Source organism: Myotis lucifugus, unplaced genomic scaffold, assembly GCF_000147115.1.
Source record: "Myotis lucifugus unplaced genomic scaffold, Myoluc2.0 scaffold_59, whole genome shotgun sequence".
Taxonomy (NCBI): domain Eukaryota; kingdom Metazoa; phylum Chordata; class Mammalia; order Chiroptera; family Vespertilionidae; genus Myotis; species Myotis lucifugus.
The window spans coordinates 1,309,789-1,327,186 of NW_005871107.1; the positions used below are offsets into that span (position 1 = coordinate 1,309,789).

Sequence of the window (17,398 nt, forward strand, 5' to 3'; positions counted from 1 at the left end):
TATCAATTCTTAAATACATAAAGGAGTTTCATATTCATCCGTAGCTTAGTATTTGACTGTATAATTTTGAGTTTTAATATCCAGTAATGTATGGGTGCTTTAAAATAATGTCTAATAAAAATACCTAACTTATCACTGATTAAATAGCGATTGTGTTTCAGTGCTAAGAGATACACTATTCAGATTTGTCTCCCTCTTAGACTGGGTTTAGGCACTGTCATCGCAGTTTATTAATGTTCTCAGGCCCAAAGATAGCTATCACACAGACTGTTCAAAAGTCACTCCTGGTATGTCCAAAAACCGTGTACTTCATACCTTTAAAACTAAAAAGGAGGTTAGAAACTAAGGCTCTTTCCCCATTCCCAATCCTAAAAATTGGAGCCCAGAATTGGTATTAAAACATTCACTATAAGACCACTAAGACACATTTATATCTGTTACAGTGGTCACCCTTTCTCTGTAGGGATACATTTCAAGACCTTCAGTGGGTGCCTGAAGCCATGGAGAGTACTGAGATATACTGTGCTTTCCACTGTACATACAGCCCTATGATAAAGTTTAATTTATAAATGAGGCACAGTAAGAGATTAACAACATCATAACTAATACTAAAATAGAACAATTATAGTCATGTGCCGCTTAATGATTATATGTTCTGGGAACTGTGTCTTTAGGTGATTTCATGGTTCAAACCTTGGTTGATCTCGGGTAACTGAAACCCCCATGAAAGAAAAACTATGGTTAAGGGAGGACTAACTACTGTGTTACTTTTATTGACTTCCTCCCCAGGCTCTACTTTCATGTATTTTAGACAATCAGTAAATTTTAATTGCCTCAGCACTAGAGGGAAAAGAATATCACAATGTTTATGGGATTCTTTCCTGCTTGACATCCTCTTAATTACTATATATATATATATATATATATATATATATATATATATATATATATAATGATTGTACATGGGTTGAGTGACTTGAATATGAAACAAATCAAACTTTATATTTCTTGCCTTTGTACTTGAGTATTTGTCGTTGAAGATGGAATCCCTAAGTTTTAATTTCCAAACTAGATTTTTCACCATCTGTTGTATGAAAAAAAAGAAGTGCATAGCACTTAATTGATGAGGAAAGTGAGACAGAAAAGCTAAATGATATGTCCCAAGTTATTCAAAACTTGTTGGTTCAACACTACATGTTTTTCTCTGTCATGAAAGTTTCTGAGCTGTGTTCTGTCTCTTTATTTATATTTCTGATCTCTGACTCCTGTTAAAATTTATCTTATATGGGTTAGTCTGACCCATAAACTGCACAAAATTGTTCTTTTATGCTTGAAGTTGGAAGCTTTGAGATCAGATACGATCCAAAACTGCTAAAAAAAAATGTTGCCTTGTGCTTTGTGTTCTGCAGACAGTAATTATCAACGTTATAATCATATCCAAGTCTCTGTAGACAATTTTGCTTTAAAAATACTAAGATTAAAAACTATATACTTTTAATCACATAGTATTTTCTATTGGAAATTAAATACTGATAATCCTAATGTAGACTTCCATAATTTTTACTTTCTTCTTTATTGTAAAAAAGATAGGCTGCTGTTGTAAATTCATATCACTTATGTGTGGTTCCCTGGTTTTTTATTCTTAAACATGAGTAAAGTCTGCCATATTAGAAAAATTTCCCCAGGATGTTGCAACATAAGCAGACAGTCAGTGTGACCCTTTGTAGAATGGTCACCACCAAGTGAGGTGTGATGGTCTGGTTATTTATAGTTTGAAACAACAAACTTAGTTGCTAACCCAGTTTCTATTCAATCACTGAATAACTTGGGACATATCATTTAGCTTTTCTGTCTCACTTTCCTTATCTTATAATGAGGATACATATTAACTATTCAAAGTGTATTAAATTCAATGTACACACACACACACACACACACACACAAAGAATAAAAACAGCTGGCTCATGGTTGGTATTCAAAAAATGTAACCTTCCTCTATGCACTATAGAAATCCAGTTTTATTCCGGAGTATATCAACCTCTTATTTATGTGTGATTTCTTCTTCCCAAAATTCTTGATACAGAAATCACCTTGGTACCAGTTTTTCCCAACATCTAAATGTTAATATTTTGCTCATGAGTGCTCCAGTGCCTAGGAATATGCGTGAGGCAAAGCCCACAGAGCAAAGCTACAGCCAGGATAATAGTATTCCTGCTCACATGGCATTTAGACACTGAGGCCTCTGACTGTCTCTTTATACCTAAACAGATACAAGAGCTCTCTCCCTATAGAAAAGGAAACCCAATGCTAAGAGTCAGCATAATATGTTCACATATGGACAGAGTCTCCATTTTTAAAAATTCACTTACTCTACTTGTACTGAGAAGTTACAGATACTCTGCACCCAGTCTATGAAAGGTGCAAGCTGACTGTGAACTGTCTATGCCTATTATCAGTGTTTAGGACTAGTCTACTTATACTCACTGTCACCTGTCTGTTCATAAGAAAAAAAATGTATCTAAGACCTATCCCTTTATTTGAAAGTCAGATGTATTCTGTACTCTGTACCTTTGCCACATCAATTTTACTTAGACTTAATTCCCCAAAGCAAAAGAGACAAAACACACAGCTTAGAATCATTTATTAAAATTAAATGAAGATAGCTGTTGGAGGATCCCATTGTCCATGAGTTAAAGACAATTATTCATTCTGCAGAAATAATACAGATAATTTAAAATGTTCCTTCTTTGCCTTCAATATGTAGTAACTGTAGTCATAGAATTTCTTCTGAAGTCTTTTTCTACTTGATGACTTACATAGTAGACAAAAACACACCCTAAGCCCAAAGGAAAAAGCTTCAGGAATCATTGATTCAGGCTTGGAGCCAAGCAATCTATTTTTAGTACTTTCTCTACAAGCCACACAATAAAAATGTAAATGGTGGTGCTGCTTTCTCCTCACACCTTTTTTTTCTTTCCAATGTGGAAGTTTGATGCTGTTAAAATTGTTTATTTCAGACTATCTTCAAGGAACTTAGATACTCCAGTTTGGGGGCCTTTCTATCCCGATCTCACATTAATTATAATTTCACATTTCCTGTACCTTTATAACACCTGACTCATAAAAAAACAACAACTAAGGATTACCCAGCTCCTGACTCATAAAAAACAACAACTAAGGATTACCCAGCTGTCTTAGCTCAGTGGTTGAGCGTTGACCTATGAACCAGAAGGTCATGTTTTCAGGCTCAATCTCTAGTGTAGGTCATGCAGGAGGCAGCCAATCTTCCTCTCTGAAATCATATATATATATATATATATATATATATATATATATATATATATATATATATATATCCTAAGGATCAATTTGAGAAAGCTTCTTACTCCAGGTTACTGAGTTTGCAATAGTTAGCTCTTGTGGAATTAAATATATTTCTATGAAACCCTATCTAAGTCCCCCCCCCAATTTTATTGAGGTATCATTGACATATGACATTGTGTAAGTTTAAGGTGCACAGCTTGTTGATTTAGTACACTTATATATTGCAATACAGTTGCCACAGTAGCGTGAGCTAACACCTCCTTCATGTCACATGATTACCATGTCTTTTTGTGACTCACATAGTAAAAAAACCCACTTAAGATCTAGTCTTAGCAACTTTCAAGTATACAGTGCAGTATTGTTATCTATAATTACAGTACTGTGCATAGATCTCTCAAACTTATTCATCTTCTGAGTGGAAGTTTTCACTCTTTAACCAACATCACCCCATTCCTTCTATCTGTTAGCCCCTGGTAAACACCATTCTATGAATTGTGATATTATATAGTATTTTCCTTTTTCTGTCTGACTTATTTCACTTAACATTATGCACTCAAGGACCCTGTTGTTACACATGGCAGGATTTTATTCTTTCTCATGGCTGAATAGTACTCCATATATTCTAATATATACCAAATCTTTTTTTATCCATTCTTCTGTTGGTGGGAAACTTAGGTTGTTTTCCATACCTAAGTTGTGCATAATGGCTATTGTGAATAATGCTGCATTAAACATGGGAAACCAGTTCTTTTCAGGTTATGGATCCTTTTCCCATGTGGTACTTGTTTCAGTTAGCCTCTTCGTAGGGTAGATTGTTTACCTTTCTGGAATACCACCAGATTATACATTTCCTTTGAACATGGACCCATGTGTAAACCTTCTATGTACTCGGAGACTAACCCAGTGCTTTGAGCATAGATAGTACTTATAAAATGCTGAATGTATGTCAGGCACTATTCTGTACTCTTTACATATGTTAATTTATTTAATATTCACAATTTAATAAAATAGTTATTATCTTCCCTTTACAGTTGAGTTCATCTGAAATGCAGAAGGTGCTTTGGATAAACCCACATGACTAGTATGTGAGGTAGCAAAACTTTGAGCCCAGGCAACTCAAAAGTTCTACCTTATACAGTTGACGCTTGAACAACATGGGTTTGAACTGCACAGGTCCATTTATATGTGGATTTTTCCAATAAATACTGTACATATATTTCTTTTCCTTATGAATTTTTAATAATATTTTCTCTTCTCTAGATTATTGTAAGAACAAAGTATATAATATGCAACATATGTTAATCAACTGTTTATATTATCAGTAAGGCTTTTGATAAACAGTAGGCTATTAATAGTTAACTTTTGGGTGTGTAAAAAGATATACATGGATTTTCCACCACTTGGTTGGGGGGAAGGAATCAGTGTTCCTAATCCCCGCATTGCTCAAGAGTTAATTGTAGTGTCTACTAATGGAAGATATGAATTCAGTGTGTATGCGTGTGTGTAATTAAATAAGTTTTTGTGGAATTTAATTAAACTTTAAAAAATTACAAGCCCAGTTGATGTGGCTCAGTGGTTGAATGTCGACCTATGAGCCAGGAGGTTACAGTTCGATTCCTGTCAGGGTACATACCTGGGTTGTGGGCTTGATCCCCAGTAAGGGTTGTTCAGGAGGCAGCTGATCAATGATTCTCATCATTGATGTTTCTTCTCTCTCTTTTCCTCTCCCTCTCTGAAATCAATAAAAATATAATTTAAAAAATAAATAGATGATGCGCATGGAGACAGAAAAATGAAAGAGGAAGACTAGAATAAGGAAGTTGGAGAGCAACACCAAAGAAAGCATAGGCAATAAGAAATGTTGGTGAAGAAAATTAGCTGAAATGAAGGAGTTTATAGTGAAAACATCAAGAGTTAAAAGAGCCTGTTCAAAAAAATAGGAACATTGGAAGAAGAGGATATTAAGTTGAAAAAGTCTGAGAAAACATTTTTGGTGTGCTGGAAAGAGTATTACAAATTGAAAATGTAAAATAAGAAGTGCGATTCTTAAATAACCACATACTTGTTGCTAGATCATGCTTTCAAGGTTATATTCACTTTAATCTCTTCGCCTCCCAGTCTTTGTCCCATGTGAAATCAGTATCAGACACCAGTTCAGGTCAGATTCTAGGAAAATCATTTCACTGAATTATAGCTGTTGATGGCATTTTACCATTCACTGAGTCTTTACATTGTACAAAATCAAAGGAAAAAAAGAGGTATATTCTGAGAACTCTTTTGGTGCAGAAATACACTATTAATCCTTGCTTTGAATACCTTTTTCTCAGACTCTGCCTCACCAGTTTTCCTTTCCCAGTAAATAATATACTCTAATTATTTGTAACCAGTTTCGGCAGACTGGTTGGTCAGAAAGATGATTGAAAGCCCTCGTTATCATTCTTGTCATGCATTATCTGGGCTGCCTTATTATATACATGCCCAATTCACAACTCATTTTCACATGTTTGTCCTCGTGCATGCCCCACATCACTCACTGCCACTAATATTCTTCCAAGGAGGGAGGGTGCTCTTCTGAATTGAATAAAGTAGTTGGGGAAGGTTTTCTTCCCCAGGCTTCTATTTCTCCCCCGGTCTCTTCCTTTCAGGTTCTGTGAGCATCGACTCCCCTTTCCCCACCCCCTTTCTCTGGTCTCAGGGGTTATATTCTGTTTCATTGTGTAATGGTTACTCATTATTTTTTAAATTGTCAACTTGATTTAAGAAAGTCGAATGTGGATCAGCATCTCAGCTCTTTTCCTGAACAATACAAAGATTTAGACTTGTTTTACTCCCGTCATCCTGCCCTCCCGGCTTACTCATCATTGTTTTCCAGACTGTTATACCTACCTAGTATTATACTTCCCAGATTTCATCATTATGTTTTAAAAGTCTGTGCTTGTGAAATATCACCTGCATATGATTAGCAAATCCTTCGCCCGTCACTTCTTTCTGCAGTTCACTCCTTCCTAGTGTAGCAATTTCCTTCTGCTTAAGATACATTCTTTAGTAGTTCTTTGACCTAGCAAAGTCTACTAGAGAACTCGCTCAGTCTGTTTCTGACCATGTTTTTACTCTTTGTTCAATATTAAATGATGATAGGACATAATCTTTTCCTTGCTAATTTTCCCCAATTTTAATTATATTTTTTATAAAAAAAATAAAATCTACAGATGAGAAGTAAGAACTATTAAAATAGAATGATGATCTGAAAAGAAGCCATGAATTTCAAGTGCTGGAAGATAGCCATTAATTCTGTCAAGATTAAAACCTAATATAAAGTAGCTCATAATTAGAAAAAAAGTGTTTAACTCAATAGCCTTTCAGTATAAGACATTTAATTAGGAATCATGAAATTATCAAGGAGGTCAAACAGTAGAGCAGTGAAAGCTAATATTGGAAATTATCTTTAACTAAAACAGAGTAGAGACAGGATACTGACAAGTCTCATTTTTCTAGCACCAAACAGTATTGACAAAAGTAGTTGTAAGTTTGAGGACAAGTTCATATTGTGAAATCACAAGTACAGTTTCCATGTATGTCTTCACAGGTGAAGCACAAGGACTAAAATGGGAATATTTGAAAATTTTCACTTATGCCTATACTGTCTCCCAGCAAACCATCCACTCCAGGCCCCCTTCCTTCTCTGTCACCATTTGTGCCAACCACTCTTCTCTACCAGCTCAAGTCTTCCCCTTCACTGAGGGCTCAGATCAAGTCTCATTTTCCTCTGAAAGCTTTCCCTCATCACCATAATGTCCTGCAGTTTTCAGAGCACTGACATTGTTGTCTTATTTTGCCAATTGAACCACGAGAACGTATTTGAGAGTGGGGACCATGCATGCCTTTTGCTGTCCTATAGCTACCATGGCACTTTGTGTGCTGGATTGTGCATATGATTATTGATGCTTTTGTAATACAGTAGTGAAATCTAGCCTATTTGGAAAGAGGAGGACAGAAGGATACCAGTAAATCAAAAGGACAGTTTCTGCCCTCAGGAACCAAGTAAGGGGACATAAAAAAGGTCCATAATAACCAGGAAGAGACTAGGGGACATTCACAAAGGTGGGTAAAAGTAGGTTTACACATACAAATAAACAATACAATAATTAATAACACAAAAAGAAATTGATCCATGTACTCACAATTATAAATCTACTTTTGCCCACCTTTGTATATATACATACCTAAAATAATTGGAGGACAATTTTAAGATTTTGCCTGAGCTTGAGGATGATGATGAAGTACAAGCTAGGTTTCAAAAGAATTTGAAGAGTAACATCTCCATAGAATACATTTAGTCAGAGAAGGTAGACTTCATAGGTTTTAATGTGTATGTTTTGTAAATGTAAACTTCACCTTTGGCATACAAGTAATCCCTATTGATAGTGCTATTTTTTGTTGTTTTCTGGAAAGATCATCTCTTTTCACAGTATTTTCTAAGGGGTACACATTTCAAAACATTGATAGTTTCATCTGAGAGGAACCCTAAGATACTAAGGATCAAATTCCAAATAAGTATCAGAGCTGGATAACCTAAGTAGTAACCTTTTTTCTTTACTATTGACTTCTGCTTTCTTTTAGAAGTAACCTAACAGATGCAAGTACTATTTATTTATTTTTTAAAATTCTTTATTGTTTAAAGTATTACATAAATCTCATTTTTCCCTCATTGACCTTTCACTGGATGCCCCCAACCCCCAGCACATGCCCTCACACCCCTACTGTCTGTGTCCATTGGTTATGCTCATATGCATGCATACAGGTCCTTTGGTTGATCTCTTACCCCTTCACCCCCCCCCCCTTCCTTCATAGGTTGGACAGTCTGTCCGATGCTCCTATGACTCTGATTCTATTTTTGTTCATCAGTTTATGTTGTTCATTATATTCCACAAATGAGTGAGATCATGTGATATTTATCTTTCTCTGACTGGCTTATTTCACTTAGTATAATGCTCTCCAGTTCCATCTATGTTATTGCAAATGATGAGTTCCTTCTTCTTTATAGCAGCATAGTATTCCATTGTGTAGATATACAGTACCACAGTTTCTAATCCACTCATCTGCTGATGGGCACTTAGGCTATTTCCAAATCTTAGCTATTGTAAATTGTGCTGCTATGAACATAGGGGTGCATATATCCTTTCTGATTGGTGTTCCTGTTTTGCAAATACCATTTATTAACAATTACATTTAATATTCTACTAGAGGCCTGGTGCACAACATTTGTGCACTCGGGGGCAGGGGGGTGGGGAGTGTCCTTCAGTCCGGCCTGCTCCCGTTAGCAGTCCGAGAGCCTTTGGGGGATGTCTGACTGATGGCTTAGGCCTGCCTCTGCAGAGGCAGGAGAGGCTCCCGCTGCTGTGCTCGCCAGCCTTGAGCCCAAGCCTGGCTTGTGGCTGAGCGGCACTCCCCCTGTGGGAGCACACTGACCACCAGGGGTGAGTTCCTGCATTGAGCGTCTGCCCCTTGGTGGTCAGTGCACGTCACAGGGACCGTTTGTTTCACCATTCGGTTGATTTGCATATTACCCTTTTATTATATAGGATATTAGTTTCAGGTGTACAGCATAGTGGTTAGACAATCATATACTTTAGAAAGTGTCCCTCTTGATATTTCAAGTATCCACCTGGCCCCAAACATAGGTATTATAATATTATTGACTATATTCCCTATGCAGTAATTTACATCCCTGTGACTATTCTATCACTACCCATTTGTTCTTCTTTGTTCGCTTCACCTTTTTCACCCAGCCCCCTAATCCTCCTCCTCTCTGTCAACTGTCAGTCTGTTCTTTGTATCTACAACTACATTTTTATTTGGTAAGGATTTTGATGCATTATGTCAGGCCTCGTTAGAGTGTTTTCAGATTTTCACCTGGTGACATTGATTTCAGTAGGATTCAGAAAAATGTCCTCTATAAGCTAATTAAATGTCAACAAAAAAAGTACTTATCTTTTTATTTAAAAAAATGTTCTCTTGATTCAACTGAATAAGTGCACTGTCGTATTAAGCACGGTGATGCTAAACATGAATTAATTTCTACATACAAACTTTGCACATACAGACAAAATGGCATTCATACTTTGTGTGTCATTATTTTAAAAATTCTTGTCTTGGCTCAAAAACAAATCAGCAAGTTAAAGCATATTGATCACTAGGAATTTGCAGTCTTTTGTGTCTAAATGATACCAAAGGACCAATTTTGACTCTGACTTAGAAAATTCAGCAACTCATATTTTTTACTTAAGATTATAAAAAATCTACCTGAGGATAAAAAAGGTCCATAATAACCAGGAAAAGAGACTAGAGGCACAATTAAGAGAAGAAGAAAAAATGCCAAGTGTTGAATTTAGAAAAGTCATAACAGGTTCATCTGAGGCAATAAACAAAACATAAAACAGAAATTGTTCCCTCTATGAGAGATTCCCTGTGTAATTGAAATGAAATACAAGGAAATGTACCAAGACATAACTTTGATTTAGTCTTCAGTGAGGAAGGAGGAAAATCACAGTGGCCAAAATTAAATAATAACTTGTGATCTCTTTCTTAGCATATTCTTTAGTGAAAAGAAATAGTTTCAGAAATATGCTCTCAGCACTAATATACATGTATATACAAATATATATTATTCTATATAATAAAAGCCTAATATGCTAAGTGTCAGGTCATCTGGTCAGTCATTCAACCAATCAAAGCATAATATGCTAATGATATGCTAAGGCTGCTCATGCTTGCTATGATGTGCACTGACCACCAGGGGGCAGACAGCCAACCAGTCACTATGATGTGCAATGATGACCACGGGGCAGACGCTCCAACCAGTAGGTTAGCTTGCTGCTGGTGTCCGGCCAATCAGGACTGAGCAAGATGGGCCAGACACACCCTGGAGCCCTCCCCACAGTCCTTCCTTGGCTGTCCAACCTCCCCAACCCTGATCATGCACTGGTGGGGTCCTCGGCCTGGCCTGTGCCCTCTCACAATCCGGGACCCCTTGGGGGATGTCAGAGAGCCAGTTTCAGCCCGATCCTGCAGGCCAGGCCGAGGGACCCCACTGGTGCATGATTCATGCACTGGGCCTCTAGTATAGTTATAAAAATGGTACAAACTACTGGGACTATAAAAATATTAGAACATAAGATTTGTCATCCTGAGTAAAAAATTGATTTTTCCCCTCCCATATTTTATCAGTAACACTGATATCATAAAAATTTTTCTGGGAAAAAAGTTATAATTTATGATGATAACTTTAAATAATTTAAGAATATATGCCTAACATCTATTTTTCTCTGTGTATATTACTTGCAAATAACTCCTCCTCTATGTTTGTCAACCAGACTAAATGCTACCAAAGCTCTCTGCTGTAGAAACATACATCCTACTATATTAAAAATTAATTATTTTATTTATATTAAAATTTCTGTTCACATGTATAGGACTATACATTTGGAATTCCACAGATAAATACACTATCTTCTAAAAATTCCTTTCATGATTATATTCCTTTTGGTTATTCACTACCTACTATATTTTTGTTGTTGTTTCTCGTTTTCAAAATTAAGAGTTCTTCTTTTGTTCAATCTTTAACCGTTTTCTTTGATTATTTTGGTGTGTGTATTTTTTTTAAATCCTCACCTGAGTATTTAAACAGAGAGGAAGGTAGAGAGAGAAACATGGATGTGAAAGAGAAACATCAATGGGTTGCCTTCTGTATGCACCTCTGGAGATCAAACCCACAATCTTGGTATGTGCCCTGACTGGGAATCAAACATGCAAACTTTTGGTGTATGTATAGGATGACGTTCCAACCAACGCCCCATCCAGGGCAATCATTTTAGTTCTTCATTGAACTATCTTCAAATCTTTAGTAACCAAATCATATTTAGAACTTTAAATAATAGCCTATTTTGTTGATATGTGTATCTAGAGGAGAATACTTCTCTTTCTACTTTGAATATTGCCTAGTACTTTGTGGCACTTTAAACACATTATCTAATATACATATGTGTGTATATGTATATATATGTATATGCATGTATATACATGTATATATATGTATATGTGTGTATATATATACATACATATATACATATATACATATATCCCACGTTCAAAGGCTATTAAATCACATTGTTTACCCATATCTTCAGAAAAAAATCACTTCTACTATCGTGGTAAACAACCTGCTTCCCTATTTATAGTGGTCTGGCCCTCTAGCAACTTCAGCGTGAAATTATAGCTAATTTGCCTACAAACATCAGGTGGTCATAATAATCAGGCCACTCAGTGTATATATATCTAAGTGACCATCTGTCCGACTGTCTGACTGACTGACCGACCAACCAGTACATAAGACGCACGCTGGCAATTTAAAAATAAACATTGACTCGCGCATGTGCAATACATATAAAGCTCTTACTGGCAACAATCGCACGCATATTTTAATTTTATAATACTATATATACTATTTTGACATGTAATTTTTGCAGTAACGTAATTACCACATGAATCTTTCTTCTAATTAATTTCCTTTCAGTGTGCACGAATCCATGCAACGGGCCACTAGTAAATACATATCTTCTTTAGGGCCAATGATTTTATTGATTAAAAAAAAAAAACATTTCAATCCCTCACTGTTAATTTTTTTCTTTTTAAAAATAATATATTTTCCAATAAGTAATCTTTATTTCCCCACCTCACTAACGTAGTAGCCTTCCTTTCCTTTCCTTTTCCTTTTCCTTTTCCTTTTCCTTTTCCTTTTTCTTTTTCCTTTTCCCCTTTTCCTTTTCCCCTTTCTTTCCCCCTTCCTTTCCCCCTTCCTCCCTCCCTCCCTCCCTCCCTCCCTTCCTTCCTTCCTTCCTTCCTTCCTTCCTTCCTTCCTTCCTTCATCTCTTTGAACCTCAAATGTGAAATTAAAAATGGATGGTCCACATGGTTCCTTATAACTCCTGCATTCTGTGAGTGTCAGGAGTGGAATCTTAATGCAAGAATGTATAAATATCTAAAGTGCTTTCCCCTGTCTCTAGCACACTTGTTTTCCATTTGAACAACTATGTCACTCTTTTCCCAGTAGTTTATATTCATTGATTTTTATCCTTTACTAAAGATCTCACTAATTCATAAAATGATAAAATACACTCCCTGTGGTTTGTGGGTTGGTCTGAACTTATGTTATGGTAAATTAAAAACAGACACGTACACAAACAAATCTCAGTGGCTTAAAATAGCAGTTTCTCAAATAGTAATATTCACTTTATTAGTTAACAAATATTCTGGTGGCTGTAAGAAATAGTTCCTAAATGTCCAATGGCTCACAAGCAATAGATATCTTTCTCTTCCTCCTGTTAACAGAATAAATAGGCGAAGCAGTTGTCAGGGAGCTTTCCTTCAAGCGATCATTCACCAAGCCAGCTGATGCACATGGGTCCATCTTCATCACGTCTTCAGAGGTTACTTTGAGGTCAGGTCCATTTCAGGCACCGGGAAGTAGAGAATAATGTGGAAGAGCAGGTAGGGAGGTTTTAATGACCAGGCCTAGAAACAGCACCTAACACTTACTCTGCGTTCAGTTGGCTACAACTGTATCACATGACCATGCCTAACTACAGGGAAAAAAAATCTGTAGATGGTATACTGTGTTCCCAGGAAGAAGAAAGTTTTTGGGGGATGCCTGGCAGTCTCTGTCACATCTACTTAACTCAACAATATTGTTCCAGAATCAGGAAAGGTGTGGTATAAGGCACTAGCGACAGGCAGTTTATGGTTAACTATGACTTCAAGGTCTTCAGTGTGCCTGAAGTAGATATATTCAGCTGCCAAGGTTTCAGGGGCCCAAGCATAGCTATGTAATGGTTTTGACGTCTGATCACCCTGTTATCATCACAGGTTACTGATAAACTTACTCAGTGGCAGCCAGTGTTCAAGAGTTCATAATATAAATGGGCCAAAGTGACAGTAAAATTTAAAACCAACTTTAATGACCCCAACCTCTACACAGCCATTTGATTTTTTTCATCAGTTCTTTTGTTAGAGAAGGAGGCTGGCTCAGTGTCAGGGTCTTCAGTGGTTGAAATGACTTAGCAGATACAATGAATTCTTTTTTATTGTAGGCTGCCATTTTTCCCCTTTCTTGAATTTCAGATTAATGAGATTTACAGCATTAAGTTTATGAAATGCTAAGTTAATGAATTATAATGAGGAATAAGAATATCCTATTGTAAAACTGACATTTAGACTAAAAGGAAGAGCTATATGATGAAATTTAAATCAGAACTCAACTGACTAAAGAAAGCCAAGGTTATAAGAGAAAATGTGAGAAAAAGTTCTTTACACCCATCAGAAGACCTAGAGGAAAATATTATTTTACTTTAAAATTAACTGGTGCATGGCTCTATTCTGAATAAGCAGATCTGGATCTGTGGGTTTACTCTAAGCCCAAGGATTTCTATGTGAACCTAAGAAAAATGGCTCAACATGAGGTAACTGCTACTCAAAGTAGTTATGAAAACAGGTGCCTTACCAAGTCCTGTCACTCAACATAAAGGGACCCTGGTATTTTAGGGGCTGTTCAGTGCCTCTTCACCTCACCCTCTCACCACACCAGTTACTGGGTTACACCTGACAGTCCAGGGTTTCCCAAGGTAGTGCTTTTTGAGTCTTACCCTTCTAGCCTGGGCCCATACTGCTCACTTGTATCCAGGCATTCATCTTCCCTGCTGTCAACACCTCTGACCTGTTAGCAGTCCCACCACAAGGACTTGGCTTCTGCAGGCAGTCAAGTGCCAATGAACAACCTGTGTGACTCACTGCATTAAGATGGGTTCCTCAGTGCCCTGTTGTAAAAAGTAACTGCTGACACAGGAATTTCAGGCATTCTGCACTCAGTGAGAGATTTTATTGTGGGTGTCACTTCATTATCCCTCAAATTATGACATAGATCTATTGGAAAAGGTTGCATTTTACGTGAAGAACTGTTTTATTTATACATCACTAATGTAATGAAATTATTTACATATATAAACCATATGTAGAAATGTGTACAGAAAAAGATAACAATAGCTACCATTTTTTACTATTTAAGTATGTTATCTAAATTAATCCTTTAAAAAATTGTTTCTGGGTTTTTATCCTTGTCTTGCAAGTGATATAGTTGTAAAGCTATGGAAATTGCATAAGCTTACCCAACTAATAAGTGGGAGACAAGCTTAGAACACAGGTCTGTTCATGGCCAACACCCAGTGTGTTAATAACAACTACTTTATCTTGACTTCAAATACATGTTTTCACTTTGACTCTCAATAGGAAGTGAACAAACTAGAAACATTGTGTTTTAAAGGAAATTTAGAGATCATGTTAGCTAAAGCCGTTATGCTGAGGCCCATAGAAATGAACTCCCTCTATTCCAAGGTCACCTAATAGGTTAGCAGCATAGCACAGAATAGAGCTGGCCTCACTATTCTTGCCTCTGTGACATGTTGCCTCCTGCACTGAAGCCCAAATGACTTATTGAATATGCCATTTTAGAAGCTGATATCTTTCAAAGCATGTTCTTTCAGCATCTTAGCATCTAATGCCTGATGTATTATAAAATTAGAGTAAATGGGACAATTCATGAGAATTGTAGCCGGCTTTTAACAGGAACACAGAAGAAAAACAAAGTGTGATCTTATTTGATCACATCCTAGATTAGACCATGTCCATCCTCCCACGCAGAGTAGTCCCACTGAGAATGAAATTCTCAGCAGAGACCCCCGCAGACACGAGACATTCTCACCCAGAAACAAAATTGCTGCTCATCTGCCTTTGTTGTCATGAGCCAGGGAGGTAACCAGCTTTACCCAGTTTGACTAATCAGTGGGTTTCCTGTGAGTATTATGAGGATGTTTCTGACCCCTATTAGTTTGGCATGTTCTCTGAGAAATCGTGTTTTCATCCATGGTGATTGACTTGTGTGGTTCTGCCCTTCTTCTGAACAAGGGCATGCGTTTTCAAGACAGCTGGTCAGGGTTTGGGATGCAGTCTACAGATGTGATGCAGCCAAGGTACAAGCCCAGCTAGGGAAGAACTCCTGCTCTCAACTTAATTACCTTCAAGCCTTAAAAACTGAGCTAAATGGCCCTAGAGCACTTTCCCATGAAGCACTGCCCATCTATGCACATGAAGTCATATACAACTACAGACACTTTACTTATGCAGATCACAGAGGACTCCTGAATGTCCCCTAAACCAGCTTTTGAGACCGTTCTTAGTTCACCGCTGAAGAGAAAATGTAGGGACAGATCAATTTAACCACTTGAAATCTTTCTCATGGAACATGCTCTGATTAAAGACATTCAATAAATGAAATTCTTGCCAAAAGCAAGATCAAAGCATAATGTTAGAGAATTCCATTTCCCCACCACTTTGTCAATGTGATTGTTCAGCCTAGGGTCACTGATTCAGAACTCATCAATACCAATCTCCGGTCTCCTTGAAGCCAAGACACATTCCTTCCTGAACCTGTCTGTGAAACTTTGAGATGGCATATGTGATCGTGTTAGGATTTAGCTTCAAGTTCCAGCCCTGCTTCTTACCTTGTACACAAGTGCAAACCCCAGCTGTTTTTGTGTTCATTTCCTTGTCTTAAAATGGAATACTTCAGCTTCGTCTTAACTCAGGTATCCCAATTTATCATTTTCTAAAATTGTATAACCTATGTTTTTTCTTCTATCATCCTATCAGATAACAAAGTTCCTCCCAGACTATTCACCCAAAGTAAAAACCTCTGTCTTTACTCTTACCTTCAGAGCTCTACATGGCCCCTCCCCTCCTTGATTAGCGCTCCTGCTTGGCTTCTTACTGTCCTCCATGTCACTCTACCCAACTTTCTTTTCTACTTACAAACAAAACACCTTACAGAGCAGCATCTGTACTGACTGGGATGCTTTCTCTCTAGAATCCTGTAGGATGTGAGTTCTCATTTCTGTTAGCTGTTTACTCAAGTATCATCTTGAGAGAAAGGCATTTCTTCCCACCCTTCTAAAATAATCAGCCCCCATCCTCACGATGTATGTACCCTCCTTATCATTTACTGTTCGAATGCTATTTTACTTATTTTGCTTATCACTTGCTTCTACCCTTCCCCCCCCCCCCATCACCAAAAAGCTTCCTTTAGGGGTGATATTTGTGCCTGTTTTGTTCACTGCTACATCAAAAACAGTACTTGAATACTTACCTGGCAGGGGAGATACCATGATCACGAAGGTGGTTTTCCCAGGGCGAGGCTTATCCATTGCACTCCGGATGTGCTGACCCCTGCGATTTCCCCAAATGTGGGAAACTCGACTGCATAATTTGTGGTAGTGGGGGACTGCGTTCGTGCTAAAAAAAAAAACAAAAAAAAACACAGTACTTGGCATAGAGTAGGTGCTCTTTCAATGTTTGGATTAATGAATCAGTGAAATGAATCTCTTTCTTAAAATCCTAAGTAGGGATTCCTTTCCATGTACTTATGATACCATGAATGATTTGACTAGTTAGTTATATTATTTGAAAGAGCCGAACCAAAGCTCACTAATGCATTTCACTTTTGTTTTTTAAAGCCTGTGTTTTGCAGTTGAGAAAATAATAATCATATTTCTTTTCAAGTTCTAAATCTGATTTTTATGTGTTGAAAATGCATGCATTATTTCATACTTATTTCCTCAAAATGGATTTATCTCGTGGTGGCATCGATTCTTGTAGCTTCCACGGTATCCAGAGAGAAATCTTGAAAAGATAGTGTTTAAATTCACATCCCAAATGTGACTCTTCAATGCAAATTGAGTGTGAATTTATTAGAAACCATTAGTGCGATAAATGTTCTATTATGTAAATCTGTGCCTTTAATCTGAAATGAGGAGCATGAATTGCTTTCCGAAATATCTAATCTGTGATTCTGTAATTGGATGAGCAGGTGGTTAATTACAGGTGCTGCAAGTGACGTGCCCCTCACCACAAGAACACAAATAGCTAATTCTGGGTGTCCCAAGTCACTCATAGGGGCAGTTGTGTTGGCTAC

General features: G+C 37.1%; 1 protein-coding gene and 1 non-coding gene across 3 annotated transcripts in view; both read left to right on the plus strand.

Moving 5' to 3' along the window:
- Nucleotides 1-17,398, plus strand: part of ADGRB3 (adhesion G protein-coupled receptor B3) — a 677,464-nt gene that overhangs the window by 434,170 nt on the left and 225,896 nt on the right. The window lies entirely within an intron of this gene.
- LOC111826180 lies at nt 16,566-16,724 on the plus strand. The gene has a single exon (XR_002829442.1). It is a non-coding gene; the product is annotated as a U1 spliceosomal RNA (small nuclear RNA).